This window comes from Pongo abelii, chromosome 2, assembly GCF_028885655.2.
Source record: "Pongo abelii isolate AG06213 chromosome 2, NHGRI_mPonAbe1-v2.0_pri, whole genome shotgun sequence".
NCBI classification, from domain to species: domain Eukaryota; kingdom Metazoa; phylum Chordata; class Mammalia; order Primates; family Hominidae; genus Pongo; species Pongo abelii.
Window position 1 is genome coordinate 138,631,961 of NC_085928.1, and position 26,853 is coordinate 138,658,813.

The window sequence follows — 26,853 nt, forward strand, 5'->3', positions numbered from 1 at the left end:
CTGTCTACCGGTCCCATGTGCCACTCAACATGTCTGGAGTTTCTCCTGGTCACCACACTGCCCTGTAACATCTGAAGAACATGTTCTTTCTAGGGCAGGTTTCTGACCCATTCCTGGCCTGCACTAGGAGATCTACCCAACAAACCTCACATCCTCAGCATCATGACTCAAAATGCCACAGTTTCTGCAGAACAATATTTAGTTGCCACTGTGGAGATTTATTGTATTTGCCATTACAGTCTGAGGGTTTAAATAGGTGAGTAGCCAGAAAGCATAATTGTCATTGAACAATGTGCAGATGAGTTAATGGAAACACACGGGGTAGGGGGCACATGAGAGACACACAGCTGTTTTCATTCAGGGCTGGACCTGGTATTTGCACCCTCACAGCAAAAGAAAGGCCTTGGCTGAACATGTCCCAGACACCAGCAGAGATTCTAGGGAAACTTTTATAACTTTACCCATGAGGTCCAGAATGCCTTTCCCTGGCTTCCTCTCCTTTGCATTAAACCCCACGTGCCAAACCTAGCCCCTGAGATGTAGCTCCTGTGACCCTTCCCCCAAGGTCCCCTGAATCCGGCCCTCAGAGATGGCCCCTCTTGGGAACTCTGACATCTTTGTTGTCTGAGGCCTCAGCACTTCCTTCCCCATCCTCTCTCCTGACCCCACTTTGGCTCTCACTCAGCTAATGCTGTTTTAAGAATTCCCCTGCCAGATTAAAATCTCTTAGAGGCCAAGGACTCAATGTTATCACAGCCTTGTCAATGGCTATGAGAGTGATGATAAATTAAGATGCTGATTTTGTCTTCAGTGATACAAAGAAATGCCACACCCCCTATTTTCCACCGTTGCTTACAGAGGTAAAGGTATAGTTAGTTTTTCCTCCTCCTTTTTTTTTTTGTTTTTTTTTTTTTTTTTAGTTAGCTTTATTGAGATTTAATTGATATAAAGAGTTTTGCCACATATATGCACAATTACCATAATCAACATAAAGGACATATCCATCACTCCAAAAAGTTTCTTCATGCACCTTGGTAATCCATCTCTCTCCCATGCTCCATTTCCGTACAAACACTTATCTGCTTTGTGTCACTATCAATCACTCTGCATTTTTTACAATTTTACACAAATTGAATCAAAAGCATTAACTCATCTTTGTTTGGCTTTATTTAGCATAATTATCTTGGGATTTATCCATGTTGTTGCGTGCATCATTAGTTCTTTTTGATTGCTGAATGGAATTTCCTTGAATGCATATACCAGAATTTGTTTATTCATTCACCTGTTGATGAACATTTAGATTGTTTTACATTTTTGCCTGATACAAACATGGCTGCTATGAACATTCATGCAGAAGTCTCTGTGTGGATATATGATGCCATCTTATTTCTCTTGAGCAAATACCTAGGAGTGGAATACCTACGGTTTTTTTCTTCTTCTTCTTCTTCTTCTTCTTCTTCTTCTTCTTCTTCTTATTATTATTATTATACTTTAGGCTGTAGGGTACATGTGCACAACGTGCAGGTAAGTTACATATGTATACATGTGCCATGCTGGTGTGCTGCACCCACCAACTCGTCATCTAGCATTAGGTATATCTCCCAATGCTATCCCTCCCCGCTCCCCCCACCCCACAACAGTCCCCGAAGTGTGATGTTCCCCTTCCTGTGTCCATGTGTTCTCATTGTTCAATTCCCACCTATGAGTGAGAATGTGCGGTGTTTGGTTTTCTGTTCTTGCGATAGTTTACTGAGAATGATGATTTCCAATTTCATCCATGTCCCTACAAAGGAATGAACTCATCATTTTTTATGGCTGCATAGTATTCCATGGTGTATATGTGCCACATTTTCTTAATCCAGTCTATCATTGTTGGACACCTTGAGAAAGAATTCCTTTTACCATGCAAACATTTCTTCCTCCCAGTCAACACAGGGATCCAATCTGAGGGGTTTTGTTAGGGGACGTTGCAGGGGGATGAGTTTCTCTGTTTACTGAAATTAAATGGGCCACTCACAATTCACCTGTTTTTCTGAAGCCTTTGGAAGCTCCACCAAGGGGATGAGTTGCACTCACTCTCAGCCCCACAGGAGAAATGACGTGGGCTGCTCTGGGGAGTACAGTGGAGTCGCGTAAGTAACAAAGACCCACATTTATTTAGCTCTCACCCAGGCTTGCTGTTGCAGGACCCCCAGCCTCTTGCAAGGCAATCACTTCTGGGAGCGCACAGTGAGTGGCTCAGATATGCTCTTGGAAAAGTTCTCTTGGCCATCTGTGGCAGCCACCATGTTCCCCAATCCTGCTCCAACTCGTGTTGGTAGTGTCCATGATGTCTGTGAGGGTGTTTCCAGGGGTCTGCACTGGGCTAGGATCTCCTTGCTGGTGCCTCTGATGCCCTGAGAATCCCTATCATTCTCACTCTCTCTCTGTTTTCATCATACTTTGTCACATGAGGGCCAACCTCATATGGCTTTTAGCTTTATGGCTCACAGAGTAAGTGGGAGAGCAGCTTTTGGAATGCTTCCTCGCTCCCAGCTTCTCATTCTCCTCCAGGACTCCAATATAAACCCATAAGTGACTTAGCTGAGGACAAATCTGAGTGACAGAAGTCTCCTTCCTCTGTCCCCTACAGTGGCTCTCTGGACTGTCCCTTTTCTTAGACCTCTGAAAATCATCAGTGGAAGACACCTGGGAGCCTGGCTTCCTCTTTCATTAGATTATTATCTCTTGGAAGGCTTCCAGATGTTCCTATTCCTGTCCAGAATGCTATCCAGAGAAAGATGATCTTGACATGGTGAAATGAGTAGGAAGAATGCTTTAAGCTGGGGGCAGTGGCATAGTCAAAGGTGGGGAGGGACATATTGTGTGTGGGGATCAGCAGCCTGCAAACCTTATAAGACAGAGAAATGGGGCTTAGAGAAGTGGAGTTAATGAAAGAGGATCAGTTGAGTTCTGAATTTGTACCTTAGAGCCAGGCAATAAGGAACCACTGACAGTTCTTGAGCAAGGGAGTAACTCAACATGGCAGTCAAGCCTCCAGGATGACCCCCCATGATTCTCTCATCCTGGTTTTCATGCTTGGTGTGGTCCCCTCCCACACTGAATAGGCCCAATATGTATAACCAATAATATTGGAGAAATGATGGTCTGAGTCTAGGTGAAAAAGACATGGCAAAAAGACATTTTAATCCCCATAAAATAGGAAAAAATAATATTCTATTGTGAAAAGATTGGGATTGAAGGAGCAGGATATGAGATAATGGTATAAGAATTACGATACAATTTTTCAAGATATAGGTACTTGCACACTTTTTTATTTCCTCAAATTCCACAAAAATTATCCTGCCCTAGCAGAATATCCTGTCCATTTTGAGCAGATCACCTTTATTCATCTTCCTTACAGCCTAATTCCCTTGCCATAAATTAGTACTCCCTTTTTCCTATTTATTCTGAAACCCTATAAAATGTGGGCCAGAGACATTCCCATGATCTGCCTTGTCTTCCAGGTCCTCACAAAGCCATGAGGAATGGTGCTGGCTGGGCCCACAAAGATCAAATGTGTCTCCATATGTCCACACACGCATGTCCATCTGGCTCTTTAGGGCTGTCATTAGCCTGCATAGATGTATATTTTGATGATGTTTTTGGAGAGGCTTTTTTTTTTTTTTTTTTTTTTTGATGGAGTCTGGCTCTGTCGCCCAGGCTGGAGTGCAGTGGCGCAATCTCGGCTCACTGCAAGCTCCGCCTCCCGGGTTCACGCCATTCTCCTGCCTCAGCCTCCCAAGTAGCTGGGACTACAGGCGCCCTCCACCATGCCCGGCTAATTTTTTTTGTATTTTTAGTAGAGACGGGGTTTCACCATGTTAGCCAGGATGGTCTCGATCTCCTGACCTCATGATCCACCCGTGGAGAGGCTTTTTAATTAGCGACTCTGGAAAAATTCAGAGCCCTGATAACATAAATTGTGGGAGAAAAGGGCAAGGATGGGAAGAAGGGGAGGCTAGTTCTCATGAAGAACGGGAAAAATGTACAGCTGATCTTAATTATTCACAGGTTCTGTATTTGCAAATTCACCTACTCCCTAACATTTATTTGTAACCCCCGAATCAGTATTTATAGCACTTTTATGGTCATTCATGGACATATGCAGGGAACCAAGACATTAGAGTCACTGAATGCCCACATTCCCAGCTGAGGTCAGGCAAGCTGCGCTCTGCCTTCTTGTGTCAGTGCTGATGGGAGGTGATCAGAGGGTGGGGGTGGTGGGGGTGGGGCAGTGCAGGGTGAGAAGCTCAGCTCTGGGCCAGCTGGATGGAGTCTGAATCCCAGCTCTAGCACCAGTTAGTGGGGTGGCCTCAGGAGAGTCACTTATCACTTCTGAAACTCGTGTCTCTTTTGCAAAATAAAAAATATATAATCTGGCCAGGTGCAGTGGCTCACGCCTGTAATCCCAGCACTTTGGGAGGCCAAGGTGGGTGGATCACCTGAGGTCAGGAGTTCGAGACCAGCCTGGCCAACATGGCAAAACCCCCACCTTCACTAAAAATACAAAAATTAGCCCGGCCTGGTGGTGTGCGCCTGTAATCCCAGCTACTCCGGAGACTGAGGCAGGAGAATCAGAACCTGGGAGGCGGAGGTTGCAGTGGGCCAAGATCGTGCCACTGTACTCCAGCCTGGGCAACGGAGGGAGACTCTGTCTCAAAAAAAAAAAAAATATATATATATATGTATATATATGTGTATATATATGTATATGTATATATGTATATATGTATATGTATATGTGTATATATGTATATATATACGTATATATATATAAACTCTGTCAGAATGAGTTGTTTTAGGATGTAAGATCACAATCTATATGATGTATGTATGTACATATGTGTATATATGCATACACATACACACGTATATATATACATGCACGCACATACATAGCTCACATAGATTATAAACTTGCATAGAGGCTGGGCACGGTGGCTCACGCCTGTAATCCCAGCCCTTTGGGAGGCCAAGGCAGGAAGATCTCTTGAGCCCAGAAGTTTGAGGTTAGCCTGGGCAACATACTGAGACCTCATCTTTACTAAAATTTTAAAAAATTAGCCAGGTGTGGTGGTGCACACCTGTGGTCCCAGCAAATCGAGAGGCTGAGGCAGGAGGATCCCTTGAGCCTGGGAGGTCAAAGCTGCAATGAGCCGTGATCACAGCACTGCATTCTAGCCTGGGTGACAGAGCGATACCCTGTCTCCAAATAAATAAATAAATAAATTTGTATAAAATGTGACTATACTTGCAGACCTTTAAAGAGGTGATTAAAGTTAAATGAGGTCATATGTGGGGGCCCTAATTCAATATGACTGGTGTCCTTACAAGCAGAGGAGATTAGGAGAGGTGTCACAAAAAGAGACACCAGGGGTATATATGCACAGTGAAAAGACCACATGAAGAAGACATAGACAGAAAGTGGCCATTCACAAGCCAAGGAGAAGGGCTTCAGGAGAAACTAACCCTTTCTACATCTTGATTTTGGATTTCTGGCCTCCAGAACTGTGAGAAAATAAATTTCTGTTGTTTAAGCCACTCAGCCTATGGTATTGTGTTATGGCAGTAAAGCAAACTAATACGCAGCCCCCACTGTGGTACTTATCAGGGCTACCTGTAAGCATTTACCTATCTGACTGATCCCTGTCTCCAAGAAGGGTTCGGTTAACCTGAGCCAATCTGGGTCTAGACAGTTCTCATGTTTGATGGGCAATAGAGACATGACTGCAAAGGGCAAAGTCAGGAAGGGCTGGGCAACTCCCCTTTAGTACCTTCTTCCAGGTTTCCTCCTTAAAGATCTGATTCAGTCCACACAAGCAGTGGGTTAAAGATCAGCAGAGGATGGTCTTGCAAAGACCCTATACAGCTTCATGAGCTGTCACTGTCTTTCAGCCATGTGGACCCAGAGCTTGGGTAAGAACCATCAGAGACTTCAGCCCCTGACATGGGTTCATATAAAACACATCTTTATCTGAGCCCAGCTGTCTGCAGCTTGAGAGGTTGTTCCTGGAAAGACTTAGGCTGGTGTTTCCCAAAGTTTTGTCTGCATCAAAATCACCTGGCAGGCTTATTAAAGCACAGATGGCAGGGCCACCCCCAGATTTTCTTTCAGTAGGTCTGGGGTGGGGCCTGAGACTTTATATTTCAAACAAGTTGCCAAGTGATACTGATGCTGCCAGTCCAGACAACACTTACCCAGAAGGGAGTAGGCATTCCAGGGAAGGCAACAGAAATGATTAAAAGAATGTTCAAGGAGATCCAGGCAGAGAGAGATAAAAGGTGATAAGAATGTATGATTTGGCCAAATAGCACTGGGTATGACATCTCAGAAATAGTTTGGGTTTGTCCCTGGCTGAAGGCAATATGACCTTTTAGGAGCCCCAGGGGTCATATTGCCTTCAGCATGTGCCGGCCAAAGCCTGCTATTGGTTAAATACGCCACAGGGTAAGAGATGGAACTGGATGCAAATGAGCTTCCAGGACCATCTTAGAGAGCCCAGGTTCAGTGGGACAAGAAATGGACACCAAAGAGCAGTGGAGAGGCCCTCAGTTCATCTTCAGATCTGCAAACATTTCTGGGGGTGGATACGAGCCGGGCAGCAAGCTATGAGAGGAGTAGGACGCAAGTCCTGGCATGGTTGTTACCAACTGTATGCAATGGCCATTTCACTTCTTCCTCCAGCCTTGACTACTTTGTTTTTAGCAACCCTCAGGACTGCTGCAAGGATCAAGTGAGATCTGGACACAGAAGCACTTTGTAAATTGTGTGATTCTATAGAAGCACAAGTTATTTAGGTATTTCATGGGATGTAGAAATGAGCAGGACCACGTCCTTGCCCACAAGGCAGGCATGCTCCAAAGCAGTGGGTTTTGCCCACTCGTGCCTCTAAATCCCAATAGGGCTTTGCTTTCTCCTCTCCTTTGCTACCACCCTAGCCTAAGCCACATCATCTCCTTCCCAGACCACTCAATTACTTTCTATGTCTGCCCCGCAAGCCAATTCTTTATATGGTAGCAAGAGGGGCTGTTTTAAAATCTAATTAGGTTATGCCATCGCCAGACTTATAACTTTCTGATGGTTTATTCCTATTATTTTGAAATCAAATTTAAAATATCTCCATGAACGACCAAACTGCATGATCAGGCCCAAGCCCACCCCTCCTGCCTCAGCTCACGCCACTCCTCCCGAGGACTCCAGCCTCCACCAGTTCCTGGAATGCAACAATCTCCTCCCTATCTCAAGGCCTTCGTTTGTTCTCTGCCCTCTGCCAGAAAGGCTCTTTCCCTCCACTCTTTGTCTGCTCATCCTTCAGATCTCAGTTGAGGTGTCCAGTGGCCCCGTAATCTCAATTAGATTACCCTGTTATTCTCTTTCATAGTACTCTGTTCATTTATTTTACAACAATTTGTAATTACATATTTTTTCTTTGTTTAGTGTCTGTCTACCCAACCAAATTGACAGGCTCTGTAAGCTGGGATCATGTCTGTTTCATTCATCTCTTATATTATTTCGGGTGTTTTGGATGCCAGTAACAGCAATCTGTCTGGGTAATCTAATGAAAAATGACTTCTTTGGAAGGACATCTGGAGTTTATAGTCAGGCCAGAGAAGAGTGCTTGGAAACAAACAGGAACAAGGAAACTCTAAAATCTAGGAAGCTAAAACAACAGAAAATGTTCTAGTAAAAAACCGTCTCACTGGGCATGAGAATTCCCAAATAGCAACTTGTTTTCACAGTCTTTATCAATCTGTTTTGATTTAAAATCCACAGTGAGAACATTCAACTGGCCTGGCTTGTATCACAGTGAGCATTCTTGGTTTGAGGAGGTAGAGAAGCCTCATTAGAATGGATCCGAAAGGAAAGTAGTACTCACTCTCAAAAAAAAAAAAAGAGTTGCTTAGTTCACTCTTCAAAGGAGAGCAGCTGGTCGGCGGGGAGTGGGGGGTGGTTCGTGGGAATGAATGCTAGATAGTCCCAAACAAGGTAGCCACTAGGCCACTGTATAGACAATACCCTGCTGGATACCCAGTCAGGGTAGCCATTCAGTAAAATATTTGTTGAATGCATTTGTTGAAAACTTGCTTGGCAAAATTTAGGGTTTTCTCAGTGACATATGCTGAAAGAGAAGAGATTGTAAATGCTGATGATCTTGGTGCTTTAGAATATAAATCTCTTGGTACATGTAGACAATTCTTGGAACAACACATTCTGAATTAGTGTTATGGAATTAGTAAGGAACTGAGGCTCCTAAGGGGTCATATTGCTTTCAGCCAGGGACAAACCCAAAATAATTCTGAGATGTCATACCAACTACTATTTTCATGACCTCAGAAGATGGTAATTTTTACTTCTCTGAGTAATCTCTGGCATTAATCAGAAACATTTTCCCTTCAGTCTTTAAGGACATACAACCCATCACACATTGGACCACCTCACAGGAGATTGGGCAATGCAACAGGAGGTACTTAATGAGAGTCTTCTCTCTTGGTGTCTAAGGAGGACCAGAAGAATCTATGGCTTTCCCTTGATGTTGATGTATTTTATCGAGAAGGAGACAGGGTATGGAAGAGAAGAGTGCGGGGCACTGTGTGAGAGTCTGGCCTTATCTGACTAGGTAATAGAACATTCTTATGCCTCATGGTTTAAGGATTCCCTTTTGTTTTCAGCATTTGTGAAAATAATTTTAATTTCCAGAAGAGGAGAGGAAGAAGACCTCTCCAGATTCCATTTCTGGGGTCCTTTGGATCTATTCTCAGTGCCAAAAAATTTTCTCCAAGGATTCTGGGCCAGACATCTGCATTTCCAGATGAGTTTTGGCACCACGGACATTTTAGAGAGGGGAAGTATTTCAATTATCTATTATGGCCTTTTAAATTACCCCAAAATATAGTGACTTAAGACAGCAGCAATTTATTTTTCCTCATGAGTCTGTGAACTCACTTGTATCAGCTGACTCATCCTTCTGTTCCACATGGCATAGCTGAGGTCACTCATGAGCTACATTCAGCCGGAGCTTGGCTGGGTCTAAGACATTGAGAGAGCCTCTCATCCTCCAGGACCTGTCACCATTCAGGAGTTTAGTCTAAGCTTTTTTAGAGCATAGCAGTTGGCTTCCAAGAAGAAGCATCTCAAGAGAGCAATCCCCAATATACAATCCTATATCAAGCCTCCATTGGCATCATTGGCTAATGTCTCATTAGGCAAAGCAAGTTCCATGGTCAAGTACAGAGTCAGTGTGGGAAATGAGTATACAGTGTATAAATACCAAGAGATGTGGTTCACTGGAGGCCACCAATGTAGCAATCTACCACAAGAGAGCATGGTATCTTTCAGGCTGTCTTCCTAGTTGTCAGTGCTTAGGTAGGGATATGTAACCCAATATCTGGTCCTTGACTTGCAGTTGCAGAAACTCCGCATGATTGGGGTACATAGCTAGCCCCATCCTATTCTTTGAAATTGCCACTCATCCACAGACCTTGCTGAATAAATGAGTTTAGGTTGTCATGTGATATGGTTTGGCTGTGTCCCCACACAAATCTTGAATTGTAGCTCCCATAATTCCTGCATGTAATGGGAGAAACCTGGTGGGAAGTAGTTAAATCATGAGTGCAGGCCTTTCTCATGCTGTTATCATGATAGTGAATAAGTCTCACAGGATCTGATGGTTTTATAAAGGGGAGTTCCCCTGCACATGCTCTCTCTCGCCTGCCAGCATGTAAGATGTGAGTTTGCTCCTCCTTTGCCTTCTGCCATGGTTGTGGGGCCTCCTCAGCCATGTGGAACTTAGAGTCCATTAAACCTCTTTTTCTTTATAAATTAGCCAGTCTCAGGTATGTCTTTATTAGCAGCGTGAGAACAGACTAATATATCATGTTTTTATTTCAGGACCCTATTTTCTTTCTTTTTTTTTTTTCTGAGACAGAGTCTAGCTCTTTCGCCCAGGCTGGAGTGCAGTGGTGCGATCTCAGCTCACTGCAAGCTCTGCCTCCTGGGTTCACGCCATTCTCCTGCCTCAGCCTCCCAAGTAGATGGGACTACAGGCGCCCACCACCACGCCCGGCTAATTTTTTTGTATTTTTAATAGAGACGGGGTTTCACCTTGTTAACCAGGATGGTCTCAATCTCCTGACCTCGCGTGATCTGCCCGCCTCGGCCTCCCAAAGTGCTGGGATTACAGGCGTGAGCCACCACGCCCAGCCCTCAGGACCCTATTTTCTTGGCCACAGATGATTGGACCAGAGTAAATACCTGGCCTAGGCAGAAATTAATCTATTCACTGGGCTGGCCCAATAAGATTCTTTCTTATGACTCTGGAATTGGGATGCTGAGAGACTAAGATCTAAATTGGTGAAGAACTTACAAAAAAGCTCATGGATTCTCTAAAATGAGTAATGTCTTCTGAAGTATGTCCCAGACTCCTGAGAAGACTGAAAAATGAGACTGCTAAACCACATTGAATAATTTTTAAGGACCAATGACAAGTAATAAGGTGGTAGAGGACTGGAGAAAATAAAATCTATAAGCTGTTCACTAGCAGATATCATACATTTGCTCATCCTCTTTGACTCCAATGATCTGCCAGAAGAAGACTCTGCCCTCTGCAGCTGTTGGCCCAGAGAGAAAAGACTGTGGAGCAGAGCCTGGAGAGACACCAGCAGAACCCAGCCTGATTAGCCAAACTGCAGCTGACCGGCAGACCCATCAGCATGAGGATAAATGGTGGGTTTTGTATGTCATTGATATTTGAAGTTGTTTGTTACACAACCTTATTATACCATGAGCTGATCAATACAAATCTTAGTGTGGAAGGTCCTGGTTGGCCAATGCTTCATTCCACTGACCAGTCAGGGCTTTAATCTCCTTCATCTTGTGGTCCTACCAACCCCTAATATATTGTCTTCATCTGTGTGTTTGGAGCCTGGTTACAGGCCTGTTCAGGTTACAGCCTTTGAAAGAGGAAAAGCACATGGAGGAGTACACAGGCTATATTTAAAGGCCTAATTGAAATTTCATGTGTCATTTTCACTTATGTTCAACCAGCAAGAGTGTAGTCATATGACCACACCTGGCTGCAAGGAAAGCTGGCAAATGTAATTTCTAGCTGGCCAGCCATGTATCCAACTACTATGGAAGAAGGGAGAGCAGCTTTTGGTGAACAATATGCAATCTCCACTTACGGATGGCAAAAAAATAGTTTAAAAATCTGCAGAGATTTTCATAGATAGCAAGATAGTGCAAATTATCACAGTAACATTGTTTCTGAAAAACTAGACAAGGAAATAAATTTGATACCAGCTTGCATGAATGACAATGAGAAAATGTGGTAGGCCTGCTTTGTCTATGCTGTTTAACCCTCCCTTTCCTCCAGGATAGTGGCCAATTCATGGTCACCTTTCAGGAGAACAGTGACAAACACAAGTGTATTCAGAAGGAGTGAATAAGCTGATGAAGCCCTCAAAAGCAGGTCATAAGCAGAATGGTTGAAGGCCTTGAGGAATTTTATCTTGAAGAGAACATTTGGGAAAGAAAACTTCTGCCTTCAAATGTTTTAAAGTATGTTATGGTGAAAGGAGATAAGGTTTATTCTGTCAAAGCTCCAGAAATAGATATAATAAGAGGAAGCCACAGGGAAATACATTTACGTTCATTATAACAAAAGAAGATCCTATCAGAGAGGCCCAAAATTATTTACACCTCAGATGCATTTTGGACTAGAATAAGAGATCCAAAGTGGTAGCATGTATTGAGCATGTATGATGTGCCAGACACTACTCAGGCACTTTCACACACTTCATTCTTTCCAACTAAAATTTGCTAGATTGGTGAGGCTACATCCTACATCCTTCTAAAGAGGCCACTGTCCTCCACTTATATTAATTTACACTAGTTCTTTTCTGAGTGTCTTCTCTTTTCCTGAATCAGTCTCCAATTGTGGAGGCAACTTATTGTAGCTCCACAATGCATTTCTTCAAATCCTGTTTTTCAGCACTCACTGGCAATCCTTCAGAGGAGATATATGTGTTAAATCTGTGGGGTAGAACATCCTAGGGGGAAATCCTGGGGGTGTTGTGTATATCCCAGGTTGTGGGTTCTGTGGTAGATGGGAAGCTGGCTAGGGCAGGGAAAGAAGGAAGCCTGTCACTTTCCAGCAAAAGCCTGAGACTTTTGGCGGGGGGGGGTGCAGTCCTGACCAGCACAGCTTCGTGGTGGCCTAAATGCTGGGTGCTTTCCCACATAGATGAGTCTGGAGAATGCCGTACAGAGGGTGAGTGGGCTGCTTTGGAGGCTCTGTCCAGTGCACAGACATCCAGTGTCTTCCACATACCTTCTTCTTTGGGAACTGGTGGGGAAAGATGCCCTTCCTAATGTGTTCTTCTTTCTTGAGTTCTTCTTTCTTGAGTCAACAAGAGTTCTTTTTCATTCCTTGTGTCTCCTGAGCTAAGGTTTCTTGGTCTCCCAGATGTTTCTACTTGTGTGTCTTTAATTCAACACTCACCCTAGTCAATGCCAATCTCTAATGTTGTGTCATCCTACTGGTGGGACTCTCAGGCAGGGAATAGAAAGTGACATGGAAGGAGAGACTTGAAAGCTCCAATTCTCCTTGAAGCTTGTGATAAACTGCAATGTTGTATATGGACCTAAAGTAAGTGGCAAGAACTTCCCACACTTTTCCAGGAAGTTGAAGAAAAATGGAGAGGGTGAAGTAGGAACCTATCTGGCCATATAAATATTCCAGTTAAGATGTGAGGAAGCTGCACAGAAAACAATGGAAAGCCCCTGGAGCCATCAAGCAGCATGACTGGGGAGGTGGCTTGGAGAAGAAAGGCATCCTGTCTCTCACACCCACCCAGCCCTCAGTCTCTTCTTGTGTCTTCCAGACCCTGCTGCCTCAGATTTGTCAGATATTAATAGAAGTTGCTATGGCCCTGGGGTCAAAGATCCCAAAGTAAGGTTGGGAGGGTTCTGGTCTTGTAACCCTGCAGAAGAGAATGTTCACAGTCTAGTTCAGCCTTTCCAGGGATAAGAGTTCCAGCCAGCTTCCTCTGAGCTACCTAATGGAAAGCACACTTCACCACAGCAAACAATCATGTTTTCCCAAGAAAACAAAATGTGGATTCAAATAAGAAATGGATTTTCTTCCTATCAGCTTCCTGAGGCCCTCTTACTGTTCATCTTCAGCCTACTGTGGTAACGTGTGCTGTCAAATTAGCATAGAATGGCTTTAACTTAGCATCACAGAGAAGTGGAACCAAAGAGACCGGGGTAGGTATGATGTAACTCTTCCTCATTAGGATTATTTCCTTGTTCTAGATTCCAATAAAGTGAAATTATTGAGTTAAAAGATGTGATTATTGTTAATGACTTTAATACACATTGCCAAACTGCCTTCCAGAAAAGTTGTAACAGTGTCCAGGCATTGCTGTCTTGAACTATTTTTCATACTATAGTCCCTCAGCAATGTCTAGTCCCAAAGCTAGTGGCTATACCATTTTCCTGAATCATACCACTGACCTCCATCCTCAGAACTTAACCCTAACTTTGATACTTAGAACTCCTTGTGTACTCACTCACTCTACAGAGTGGGAGAATTTGAAAATTGAGTTTGGAATAAATATTTATTCATATATGAAATTCCCACTCCAGAATTACACCAGTCGCATTACACACCCACTATGCTAGCCACACCCTTGACACGAACTCATTCCATTAAGTGGCAGCATTGTGTTAGTAAAGGAAATAAAGGAAAAGATATCTTTCCTCAAGAAAAAAAAATCTCCCTAGGAAATCTCAGGGTGCTTCCTACAGATATTTTTTTAAATGTCTCCACCATTATTTTCATTATCTCTAGCCTCTTGATGGGGAAAGAGATAATTTTTCCTACAGATAATTTTTTAAAATGTTCCCATTATTTTCATTGTCTCTAGTCTCTTGATGGGCAAAAGACTAAAGAAGACAATCAGGGAAAAATATTGATTTCTCCATTAGATTGTCCTCCAGTTTGTGCTATATAATTAGGCTGACTGTAACCACGAGTAACAGAAAACCCAAATGAAAAAGAATTTGTGATCTCAAAAACCAAGAAGTCCAGAATTAGAACAGCCATTACGTTGCTTATTAGAGTGGCTCAAATGTGTCTTCAAGAACACTGACTCTTTCATCTTCTACTCTGCCATTCTCAACATATTGACATTGACTTCATGCCAGCCCTCCTCATAGTCACAAGATGGTTGTGACCATATATTACTGCCATGGCCTCAGAAATCAGTCTCATACATGTTATGTCTAAGATGTCTATTAGATATCCAAGCGGAGAAGTTGATAAGACGTGTTATATATACCTCTAAAGTTTGGGAGAGAGATGGTTGGCGGTTTGGTTTGGATACATAAACTATTGAGATGTTGATGTATAGGTGGTTTTCAGAGCCTATGAGATTGCATGAGATCACCAAGAGCATGAATGTAGAGAGAAGAAAGGACCAAAGATGGATCCTTAAGGCACTCCATGTTCAAAGGTGAGAGAGAAGAGGCAGAACCAGCAAGGGAGAATGAAAAAGAACAAGTAGAGAGATAGGAAGAAACCAGAAGAGTGAAAGGCCTGGAATCCACATATAGAAATGATATCAAGAGGGTGGGAAGGAATTCTCAGCTGTGCCAATGCTGCCAATGGGTTAAGTCTCATAGAGGATGGAGAACAAAGGATTGTATTTAGCAACATGGAGGTTGTTGTTTTCCTCAACAAGCACACTTTTAGTTTAGTGGTAGGGGCGACATCCTGATTGGAGTGGTCGTGAGGGAGAATGGGAGAAGGAGAGTTTGATACTGTGAGTTTAGAAAAATCTTTCAAATTCTGCTGCAAAGGGAAACAAAGAAAATATAGTTGAAGGATTTTTTTTTTAATGTGGAAGAACAACAGCATATGATATGATTTGGTTGTGTCCCCACCCAAATCTCACCTTGAATTGTAATAATCCCCATGTGTCAAGGGTGGCACCAGGTAGAGATAATGGAATCACGGGGGTAGATGGGGTTGGTATTCTTATGAGAAGAGGAGGAGACACCTGAGAGCTCTTTCTCCACACACACACACAGAGGAAAGCAATGCAAGGACATGGCAAGAAGGTGGCAGTCAACAAGCCAGGAAACGAGGTCTTACCAGAAATCAATTATGATGGCGTATATTATAATTATATATATTATATGATGGCATTTATTATAATTGAATCCCCCATGCTATTCTCATGATAGTGAGTTCTTATGAGATTTGATGGCTTTATAAGAGGCTTCCCCCTTTACTCGGCACTCATTCTCTCTCCTGCCACCCTGTGAAGAGGTGCCTTCTGCCATGATTGTAAGTTTCTTGAGGCCTCTCCAGCCATGCGGAACTGTGAGTCAATTAAACCTCTTTTTTTTTTATAAATTACCCAGTCTCTGGTATTTCTTCGTAGCAGCATGAGAACAGATTAATATGCATATTTTTATAAATGGGAATAATCCATAAGCTAGTGAAAAGTTAATGATATAGAGGAGAAAGTGACAAACGGTTGGGATAAGGTTCTTGAGTAGAAGAAAATGATTGGGAATTCCTATATGAATGGAGAGACTTCTTTCCACAGGAGCACAGATAATCCGTCTCATTATTAGGCAGGAAGGCAGATGCTGGCAGGTGGGTAGATAGATGTAGTGGTGGGAGTTCATGGAAGTTCTTCTTGGACTATGAAGCTGGAAACAAGGTCATCACCTAAGGGTTAGGACATAGCGGGGTGGAATTGGAGGTCTGAGGGGACAGGAAAGGATGTGAAGTCATTGTGTAGGAAGGATGTGAAGTCATTGTGTAGGAAAGTAAGTGGATTAGAAAATATAGTGTGCTTGGCAGTAACAATAAGGGCATATTTGAAGTTCATAGCTATAAAATGGGGATAATAATAAAAGTACTTACTATATTAAGCTTTTATGAAAATTAAATGAGTCAGTGTATATAAAGCAATCAGAACAATGCTTGCCATGTAGTAATAACACCTTACAGAAATCTTAACCATTATTATTAGTAGTAGAAAGGAAGAGATTTGTTAATTCAGCAGAAATTAAGCAATGGTTAAGATTTCAGTTGAAGTACATTATTTATCATCATATGGAAGGCTAATAATAAATACAATTAATAGTAGTGTAACCAGATGGCAGAACACATTTATCTTGACATGAATGACTTTGAAACATCAGACATCTGCTCACCAGCCACCCTTTGTTCCTTGAGTGCAAACGCTTTTCAGACTCAATCTTGCAGTATCTTGAGCACTGAGTACGGTGCCTAACACACAGTGAAGTCTAATAAATACTGGTTAAATGACTGAGTAAAATGTCCCTTTGATTACTGAGGTCCGTGAATTAGCTCATGGGCCATTTAGTGGGGTAGTCTCTTTTAAAGGTTTCTATAAAAGATGACCATTGGGATATTTTCCTGGTCCCTGCTTAAGGAACCAGCCATCTACCTGGTCCCAGGTATACTCTCCCAGGAGTCATATTTGTAGACCTTGACCCACCCCCACTGCAACTGACTGGCTCATGTGCAACCACCTGACCTGTATGAATATACTTACTCTGGTTGTCACAACAAAATACCACAGGCTGGGCAGCTTAAACAACAGAAATTTATTTTCTCACAGTGCTGGATATTAGAAGTCCCAGATCAAGATGCCATCATAATTGGTTTCTGGTAAGACCTCCTTTCCTAGCTTGTTGACTTCCACCTTCTTGCCATGTCCTCACATTGCTTTACTCTATGTGTGTGTGGAGAAAGAGCTCTCAGGTGTCTCCTCCTCTTCTTATAAGGATACCAACCCCATCTACCCAAAAGGACCCATCTTTAAAAATGTCACTTTGGAGGTTAAGCCTTCAATATATGGTTGCGGGGGGTTGGGCGTTCACAATTCAATCTGTAACATAACCCAAATGGATCAGATTCCCTTTCACTCATTTTGGAATTGACACTAAGAAATGTCTATTTCTGGCTAAGCTGATCTAAGGTGGACCAATGATGTAAACTATTAGGAAGTGGGGGTGAAACCATGGTTTCCTCCAGGTGGAGTGGAAAGCAGAGAAGGACAGTTTACAGAAAAATAGAGACAGATAAAGTAAGAGTAAAAGACAGGTAGAATAAAAAAGTGAGTCTAGTTTCTACTACCTATCCACAGTAATTGCTAAAATGAAAACATAGACAATACCAAGTGTTAGTGGTGATATGGAGCAAGTGGAACTCACATCCACTGCTAGTGGGAATATAAAATGGTACAACTGCTTTGGAAAACAGTTTGGCAGTTTCCTATAAAATTAAACTCGCATTTATCATATGACCAAACAATACTACTCCTCATATATTCCATATATGTGTGTGCATCAAGAAATGCATACTTGGATATTTACAGAACTATGATTGTAATAGTCTCAGACTGGAAATAACCCAACTGTCCATCAATAGTAGCACGGATAAATAAATTGTGGTATAGTCACACAATGGAATACTCTATAGCAATGACAATGAGTAAATTACTGCTATATACAGCAACATGGATGAATCTCACGACTAAAATATTGAATGAAAGAAGCCAAAGTAAAAATAGGTGAAATTAATCCATGCTGTTAGATGTCAGGATAGTAGTTAGTACTGGGGACAGTAAGTGGAAGCATGGGTAAGCAAGACTTCTGAGATGTGACAATATTCTGTTTCTTGGTCTGATGCCAATTATGTGTGTTTAGTTTGTGAAAACCTGTCAACCTATACACTTGTGATATATGCACTTTTCTGTATGTGTAGTTCAATAAAAAGTTTTAAGCACATGAAATTTCATTAAAGATGTAAAAATGAGTGTAGGTACAGAGAGATGGTTGCCTGCTAATGTCAGTAGCATTCCTTACAGAATGAGAAATTTCACTCTGGCCCAAAATTTCCTTTTTTGGACTTAAGAAATCTTGAGTGAGTTTCTCTAGGCTGGGGGAACAGTCCGTGATTCCTAAGCCCCTTCTACCAGAGGGGAGCCTTCCACACTGACAAAGACTGGAGACCAAAACTCTCACCTTCCCTTCTCCATGCCTGATCCTAGCCATCTTAAAAAGTGAACACAATTCGGGAAAAATAGCTAATGCATGCTGGGCTTAATACCTAGGTGATGGGTTGATAAGTGCAGTAAACCACCATAGCACATGTTTATCTATGTAACAAACCTGCACATCCTGCATACATATCTCAGAACTTAATAAACTAAAATAAAGAAAAAATGTGGATGCATCTGTTCTCTGTATAAAGTTAAGTAGATCATCTTCCAATTTTCAATCTCTAGTCTTCCATCAAGATCAAACCTCAACATTTATCAAATTCTGCCATGAATCTTTTTTTTTTTTTTTTTTTTTTCAGGTTTTTTAATTTTTTTATTTTTTTTTTCTTTTTTTTTTTCTTTTTTTTTCTTTTATTGTAATTATTATTATTATTATTATTATTATACTTTAGGTTTTATGGTACATGTGCCCAATGTGCAGGTAAGTTACATATGTATACATGTGCCATGCTGGTGCACTGCACCCACCAACTCGTCATCTAGCATTAGGTATATCTCCCAATGTTATCCCTCCCCCCTCCCCCCAACCCACAACAGTCCCTGAATTGTGATGTTCCCCTTCCTGTGTCCATGTGTTCTCATTGTTCAATTCCCACCTATGACTGAGAATATGTGGATCTTGAGTTCTTTGAGGAATGATACCCTGAATGTATAAATCACTGGTGACTTTCCTAACAAGTCACTCCAAAACAGAGGCAGGATCTAGGGTTGCAGACATTTTAGTTTCAATTAACCCACCAAATCCTCTACCTCCCATACGGGAAGCAGCGTTGCTCAGATGCCTGGGATGTGAGATGGAATGCTTGTGGCCAGGTCATCAGCCAGCACAGTCTCAGGACACACAGTCTGAGATGTTTCAGAGTCAGCCCAGACACTGGATTGTAGTCAAAGCTGCACTTCAGAAGTTTGGTTATTTATCCCCCAGTTCATTCCCCTGGATGGTTTCATAAGAAAATAGAAACCAACTCAGAGTCCAATTCTTCCCACATGACTGCAAGAGGACAGACCTCCAGCCCATGAAGCAGAGGTGGCAGGGCAATGAGGCGTTTGCAGCCAAGTAAAGATCAGAGCCTTGGGACTGAGCCCTAAACCTCTCCAGATGGTTTGGCTGCCCAAAACTAATCCAAACACAGATAACTCAAGTAGCATCTTCTCTAGACAAGCTCAGGTTTATCCAACCTCATCCAATACAGTAAATAATTATTGTGAAGCCAAAGTTATGGAAGCTCTACTCTAGCTGTTCTCCATGCGTCTTGTATGCCTATTTCCATCTGATCTTTCTTCTTTAATGGAATGGATGACCTCACTTGCATTCAACCACAATGACTAAGACTCAAAGACTATTTCTTGTTGGAAATAAATTTGGCTTCACTAAAATCTTTCTGCCTCTATGTGGATTATATATCTTCAGATTTCCTTGTACTGTCTGGAAGACAGAGGGAGGCTTGGAGACTGGGTACTTCTGGAAAGTTCACTTAATGTCATGAAAGAGTGAGAACTTTATCCATTTACTCAACAAATGTTTATTCTCTGACATCAACCACTCTATGTACTGAGACTAGTCATGAACAAGAAAGTTCTTCTTTCATGGGGTTTACATTCCAGAGGGAGGGAGATAGAAAATGAACAAGTAAACAGTAAATTTTAAAAGAATTCCAGATATTAATAACAGCCATGGCAAAAAAGGAAACAATGAGACAAGATAAAGAGTAGCTAGGGTGGGAGTTAGTTGCTTGGATAAGTGGTTGGAAAAGACCTCTCTAGGGAATATCCCATTTAAGCTGAGACTTGAATAACAAAAAGATGCATCCAGCAAAGATCTGGGGGAAGGGTATTCCAGGAATAAGGAACAACAAATGCAAAGGCTTTAAGAAAAGGCAGGGACAAGCTTGGCGTGTTCAAGAAAAAGGTCAATGTGCCAGAGTGAAGAATAGAGTGATTTGAGATGAGGCCAAGCAGGTCTGCAGGGGCCAAATCACATAAGATTGCAGACTATAAGAAATAAAACTTGTCTGCCTGATGTGGACAATCATTCAAAGGTATTGGAGAAAATACAGTATTGAGTATGAGAGACGGTGTACAGCATAATGATTAGGGGCTCAGGCTCTGCAAATGGAACTCTTTTGGGATATATCCCTGCTCTGCCACTGTGCTGTGTGAGCTTTGACAAATGGCTTAGCCTCTCCGGGCATTTACCAGTGAAAGAGATCTGAGTTACCCCAAATTACTGGCAGTGAATCCATATGCATCCACAGCAACTTCAGTCCTTGCCTCCTCCAAAGAAAGAATTCGACTGAGGGGCATAAAGCAGAAAAAGAGACCAAGCCAAGTTTCAGAGCAGGAGCGAAAGTTTATTTAAAAAGCTTTAGAACAGGAAAGAAAGGAAAATTTGCTTGAAAGAGACCGAAGCAGGTACCTGAAGGTCAAAGAGAGAAAAGAGAGCAAAAGAAGACAGCAAAAAAGGGGCCTTTAACCTTGATCCTAGTCTCGCCTCTTTCCCATGATCCCTCCCTTAGAGTGAATTTTCCGCATGCCCAGTGCTTTCTTACCCTTGGGAATTGAGCACCCGCAGTGCTTAAGGAGTTACCCATGTGTCCATCTGAAGCTTTCTTTCCTTTTCTGGTGGCATGTGCCCCCGAAAGATCATACTTCACCGTTTTTGTCTCTTAACATGCATGCTGTTAGATATGAGTTCTAAATTTCTCTTCAAAGACTCAATATGTCAGTATGTTCAGTTCTTTGCCTATTTTTAAACTTAACTTCCTCATAAAGCAACCTTTTTTGATCACCTGCTCCACCCTGACTCACTCCGATTACCTGCTCCGCCCTGACTCATTCTGATCACCTGCCCCACCCTGAATCATTCCAATTACCTGCTCCACTCTGACTCATTCCAGTTACGTGCTTCTCCCTGACTCATTCTCCACCCTGACTCATTTCCATTTCCTGCTCCGCCATAACCATTTTCCCTGCCAAACCACTCACCCCATCACTTTCTTTAAATTAGCCAATTGGAATTAGTTTAGCCTGTGCAGTCTAACCCTAACCAATAGGGGAAGGACAGGGCAGCAGATGCCACGTGCGTCAGGAATAAGAATCCCTTCCCCTCCCTTGTCCAGGTGTGAACTCACCATTGCTCCATCTGTGAGGGTGCACCCTTCTATAGAAGTACATTGCCTTGTTGCGAAGAAAAAAAGAAAATTTTATATTCGAGTGCTATTTCTCCCTGGGCCTGCATTCAACTGACATTTTGATGTTAACAGGTGTGGAGCATCAGGAAATGGCCTGTCAATGGTGCTGGTGAACTGTCATTTTTAGAGAGGTAATGAGATAATTGCCGAACCATCACCTGACATTTCTAGCGGGTGGTAGGGGGAGAGCCCTGTCCTGCCCCACTCATGCCTAACTACCAGTAACAGGGTCTCAACTTCTTCAGCTTTTAAGTTGGACATAACAATAGTTCTACCGCATAGACACTATTTTAAGTATTAAATAAATTTTCATATATAAAGAGCTTAGAACACTGCCTGGAATACAGTAGTGCTTGAGTTTTATTTGATTAATTGTTACTGTTGTGATTGTTATGGACTTATTATTAATGAGAAAAGAACTTGCAATGGATTCTTCACTATGTTAAATTTATTTATTTTTTATTGAGACAGAGTTTCAGCCTCCCGAGTAGCTGGGATTACAGGCATGCACCACCTCGCTCGGCTAATTTTGTATTTTTAGTAGAGACGGGGTTTCTCCATGTTGGTCAAGCTGGTCTCAAACTCCCGACCTCAGGTGATCTGCCTGCCTCAGCCTTCCAAAGTGCTGGGATTACAGGCGTGAGCCACCATGCCCGGCCCACTATGTTAATTTTAAAAATGATTAGCAGAAAAACATCAGCATAGATTGCATTATCTATCCTTAGTTCTTCCTTCCCTTCCTGCTCTTGACAACCTTCAGTATTACTTTGCTATAGTGACTTAAACAAAAGAAATTTATTTTCTCACAGCTTTAAAGGCTGGAAGTCTGAGATCAAGATGTTGATGGGGTTGGTTTCTCCTGAGGGCTGTGAGAAGAGAATCCAGGCCTCTCTTTGACTTGTAAATGGCCATCTCCTCCTTAAGTCTTCACATTGTCTTGCCTTTGTGTCTCTATGTCCAAATTTCTTCATTTTATAAGGACACCAGTCATGTTGGATTAGGGCCTACTTTGATAACTTCTTTTTAAGTTGATTATCTCTGTAAAGATTCTATCTCCAAACAAGGTCATATCATGAGGTACTAGGGGTAAGGACTTCAACATGTGAAGTTTAGGGGACACAATTCAACAATTTCCCTGAGTGGAGTACTCTTCCTTATCCCAGTGACAATGGGCTTGGTCATATCTGGCTTTGGCCAGTGGAATGTGAGCAGAAGTGACACACTCCAGTTCCAGGATGACACTTTAAGAGATATCACATGTCTTCATTTGCCCCTCTTAATCTTGGGATCTCTGCTAATAGAAAGTTATGCCCCAGGTCATTTTGGTCTCTGTAGTCAGTCTCAGAAGGAAGATACATGGAGCAGACCTGAATCTAACTTAAAGTCTTGGATACAGTCTAGTCATGCTGACCCACATCTGGCCTACCATCAACCTGCCTACCAGTTGGCAAGAAATAAACATTGGTTGTTATAAGCTGTTAAGAGACTGGGGGTTATTTGTCACGCAGCATTATAATAGTGAAAACTGGGTAATACAAAATTTAAAGTTTTTAAAACATTTTCACTCAGAATGTAATAATCAACTGTCTATGTTTTCACATCTCCATTCTTCCAATCTTGATCCTGATGCCTACATACAATTTAGTGATATTTAATTATGTGTCATTATCATTTTGTCTGTTAACACCATGTCAGACACTTTCATGCTGCTATGCAGTTGTCATAACAGTCAAATTTCTTGTTCACAAAACACCTCTCCATCTGCTCTTCTTTGGGGACAACCTGTGAACTCAGGCCATCCCTAGCACAGTTTGCTTAATCCTGAGTATTTTTACTGCCTCCAGATTGTTGCAATTATACACATCCTCATTGGGGTGCTGAACACAAAAGGGAAGGGGGACACACTGCCTGCAGGCCTGCCTGTTGGCTACCATGAGGCTTCCAGGATGACCTAGCTGATCAGTGAGTGGTCTTTGATCTTGCTGAATTTCAAGAACCCAAATAGGTTGGTGCTCCAAGATGAACAGATGCAGGGAGACAACGATGTAAACGAAACCTGGACATTTTCAGCAGAGAGAATCTCCCTATGCCAAGGATTGGATGATTACTATCCCAGGACCAGGGCTTCTACTTTCCCAATACTGATGTCCTTCAGCAATTACATTTGTTGTAAGATTGGCAAATTTGGAATCAGAAGGAAATGAAAACTGTTGACGGCTATTTCATCCAGCCTGGGAGGGAGATCTAATGAGTGATAATGCAGTGTGGTGCTTGAGACCCAGGTCTCTCCTCAGGCCTGTGCTGGATGCTTATTGAGTTTCTTACTCTCTGATGCCATGGTGTTTCTACATTGTCTCCAGAGGAATCAGAGGGCCTCAGCTGGTGGAGTTGGGGTGAATTCCCCTTATCAAATTGCTTCTGTGTAGCTTAAATATGATTGCCACCACTTGAGATATTACATTTGAGCTCATCTAAAGTAATAAAACACTTGAAGAAGTAATCCCAGCACTGTGGGAGGCTGAGGTGAGTGGATCACTTGAGCTCAGGAGTTCGAGACCAGCCTGAGCAACATGGTGAAATTTCATCTCTACAAAACATACAAAAATTATCTGAGGTAGAGAGATCACTTGAGCCCTGGAGGTCGAGGGTGTGGTGAGCCAAGATCGTGCCACTGCACTCCAGCCTGGGTGACAGAATGAGACCCTGCCTCAAAAAAAAAGAAAAAGAAGAAGGAAAAAGAGAGTGAATAGAAGGATGAGGCAGAGAAAGAGAAGATATTAATAAAGGTTCACAGTGATAAATAAAACAGAGCAAAAGGGGAAAAAGGATGGCGCAATAAAGAGGATTGTCTTAGTCTGTTATAGCTGCTCTAACAAAGTACCATAGATTGAGTGACATATAAACAACAGAAATTTATTTCTCACAGTCCTGGAGGTGAGAAATCCAATATCAGGGTGCCAGCATGGTGAGGTTCTGGTAAGAGCCCTCCTCCAGGTTGCAGACTGCTGACTTCTTATTGTATCCTTATGTATTAGTTCGTTTTCACACTGCTGATAAAGACATACCCAAGACTGGGCAATTTAAAAAAGAAAGAGGTTTATTGGACTTACAGTTCCACATGGCTGGGAAGGCCTCACAATCATGGTGGAAGGCAAGGAGGAGCAAGTCACATCTTACGTGGATGGCAGCTGGCAAAGAGAGAGCTTGTGCACAGAAACTCCTGTTTTCAAAACCATCAGATCTCATGAGACCCATTCCCTATCACGAGAACAGCACAGGAAAGACCTGCCCCCATGATTCAATCATCTCCCATCGGGTCCCTCCCACAACATGTGGGAATTATGGGAGCTACAAGATGAGATTTGGGTGGGGACACAGAACCAAACCATATCACCTCATAAGGCAGACAGAGGACAAGATAACTCTCTGGGGTCTCTTTTATAAGATCCTATTCATGAGAGCTCTACTTTCATGACCTAAGTGCCTCCCAAAGGCACCCCCTCCAAATATCATCACACTGAGGGTTAGGATTTCAACATACGAATTTGAAGGGGATAAAAACAGTCCATTGTGAAAATGAAGAAGAAAGAAGAAAAAGCACAAATGGAACAAGAGTGGAGGAAGAGGGAAGAGAGAGGTAGAGACATACCTTCCAATATGAGCTGGTGCCTTAAGTTGGTTTCAGAAAATGGTCCACACCTTCACAAAGTTACCCTGTGGCATTGGTTCCAAACTTTGCACGTTCAGAAATGTAATTTTGTTGAAACACCTGGAGATAATCATGGGTTAGGAAATTGGTTCTTACTTCGTGTGTTTTATGCTGTTACAACAGAATACCACATACTGGGTAATTTATAATGAGCAAAAATTTATTGGCTCATGATTCAGGAGGCTGGGAAGTCCAAGTCAAAGGGCTGGCATCTGGTGAAAGCTTTCTTGCTGTATCATCCCATGGTGGAAAAGCAAAAAGAGTTGGGGAGAGAGAGAGAAAACAAGAGGTGCCAAACGTGTCCTTTTATGGGGAACCTACTCCTGAGATAATAGCATTAATCCATTTATGAGGGTGATGTTCCCATATCCCAAACACCTTCCATTAGGCCCCACCTCCCAACGGTACCACACTGGGGATCAAGTCTTCAACACATGAACTTTGGGAGACACATTCAAACCATATCACTAATCAAACTCAAAGGATATTGATAAACTCCAGAACGCTACTTCATTATCTTAAAGATAACACTCCTTTCCAGTACTTGCAGATTGATGTCTCCTCTCCTGAACTCCCTGTTCCTGGACTTAGATTACATAACTAGTGTATTAGTTTGTTTTCACACAGCTGATAAAGACATACTCAAGACTGGGAAGAAAAAGAGGTTTAATTGGACTTAGAGTTCCACATGGCTGGGGAGGCCTCAGAATCATGTCAGGAGGCCAAAGGCACTTCTTTTTTTTTTTTTGAGATAGAGTCTCACTCTTGTTGCCCAGGCTGGAGTGCAATGGTGGGAGCTCGGCTCACTGCAACCTCCACCTCCCAGGTTCAAGCAGTTCTCCTGCCTCAGCCTCCCAAGTAGCTGGGATTACAGGCGCACACCACCATGCCTGGCTAATTTTTATATTTTTAGTAGAGATGGGGTTTCACCATGTTGGCCAGGCTGGTCTCGAACTCCTGACCTCAGGTGATCCACCCACCTCAGTCTCCCAAAGTTCTGGGATTACAGGTGTGAGCCACTGCATCCGGCCCCAAAGGCACTTCTTACATGGCAGCAGCAAGAGAAAATGAGGAAGACACAAAAGCAGAAACCCTGATAAACTCATCAGATCTCGTGGGACTTATTCACTATCACGAGAATAGCAGGGGAAAGACTGGCCCCCATAATTCAATTACCTCCTCCTGGGTCCCTCCCCAATATGTAGGAATTCCGGGAGATACAATTCTAGTTGAGATTTGGGTGGGGACACAGCCAAACCATATCAACTACAATCAAATCAGAGCCCTGATAAGTCCTGTGGGACATTTTGACTACCCAGTGGAAGGACCCAGACTCAGCTTTTCCTTTGGATAAAATTTTCATTTCTACTTGTGACTTTCCATGCAGTAAGTACTATTATTGTGTTAAAATTTCAGAGGCTTATAGACACTGAGGAACTTCAAGGATTCAGACTTAGTTCCACTAACTGCAGGTCCTGAAGACATAACAGATGTGAGAATGGTTAGAACCACATCTGTCACATGGTAGACACTCAACACAGCTGCCCCCTCTACTACTAGATGCCACCACTGTGCTCAGGGAAATGGGCAGTTCTTGCCACTGCTGTCCAGATCAATTTTCCACCATCTTTGTGTTTTGCACTTCTTGGTTTGGCTTTGGGTGCATCTTAGTAACTGAGCCTAAGTGATTTGTTGGCGCTTTCAGGATGATCTGAGGATTACCACATGGTGAGCAGGAAAATTCATAACCACTGACCCTGGCCTGATACACAAGGCATGTCCAAGCAGAACTATTATTCA

The 26,853-nt window shown here is 42.6% G+C and overlaps 1 long non-coding RNA gene across 3 annotated transcripts in view; it reads right to left on the minus strand.

Moving 5' to 3' along the window:
- Positions 1–26,853, minus strand: part of LOC129058634 (uncharacterized) — a 164,944-nt gene that overhangs the window by 16,000 nt on the left and 122,091 nt on the right. For 2 of the 3 annotated variants that reach the window (XR_010139355.1, XR_008523898.2), the window contains exon 2: positions 24,994–25,113. This is a non-coding gene — a long non-coding RNA (uncharacterized LOC129058634). Of the gene's footprint in view, positions 1–21,284; positions 21,985–24,993; positions 25,114–26,853 lie in introns of those variants that run through there. The other variant, XR_008523897.2, reaches the window with a different exon arrangement.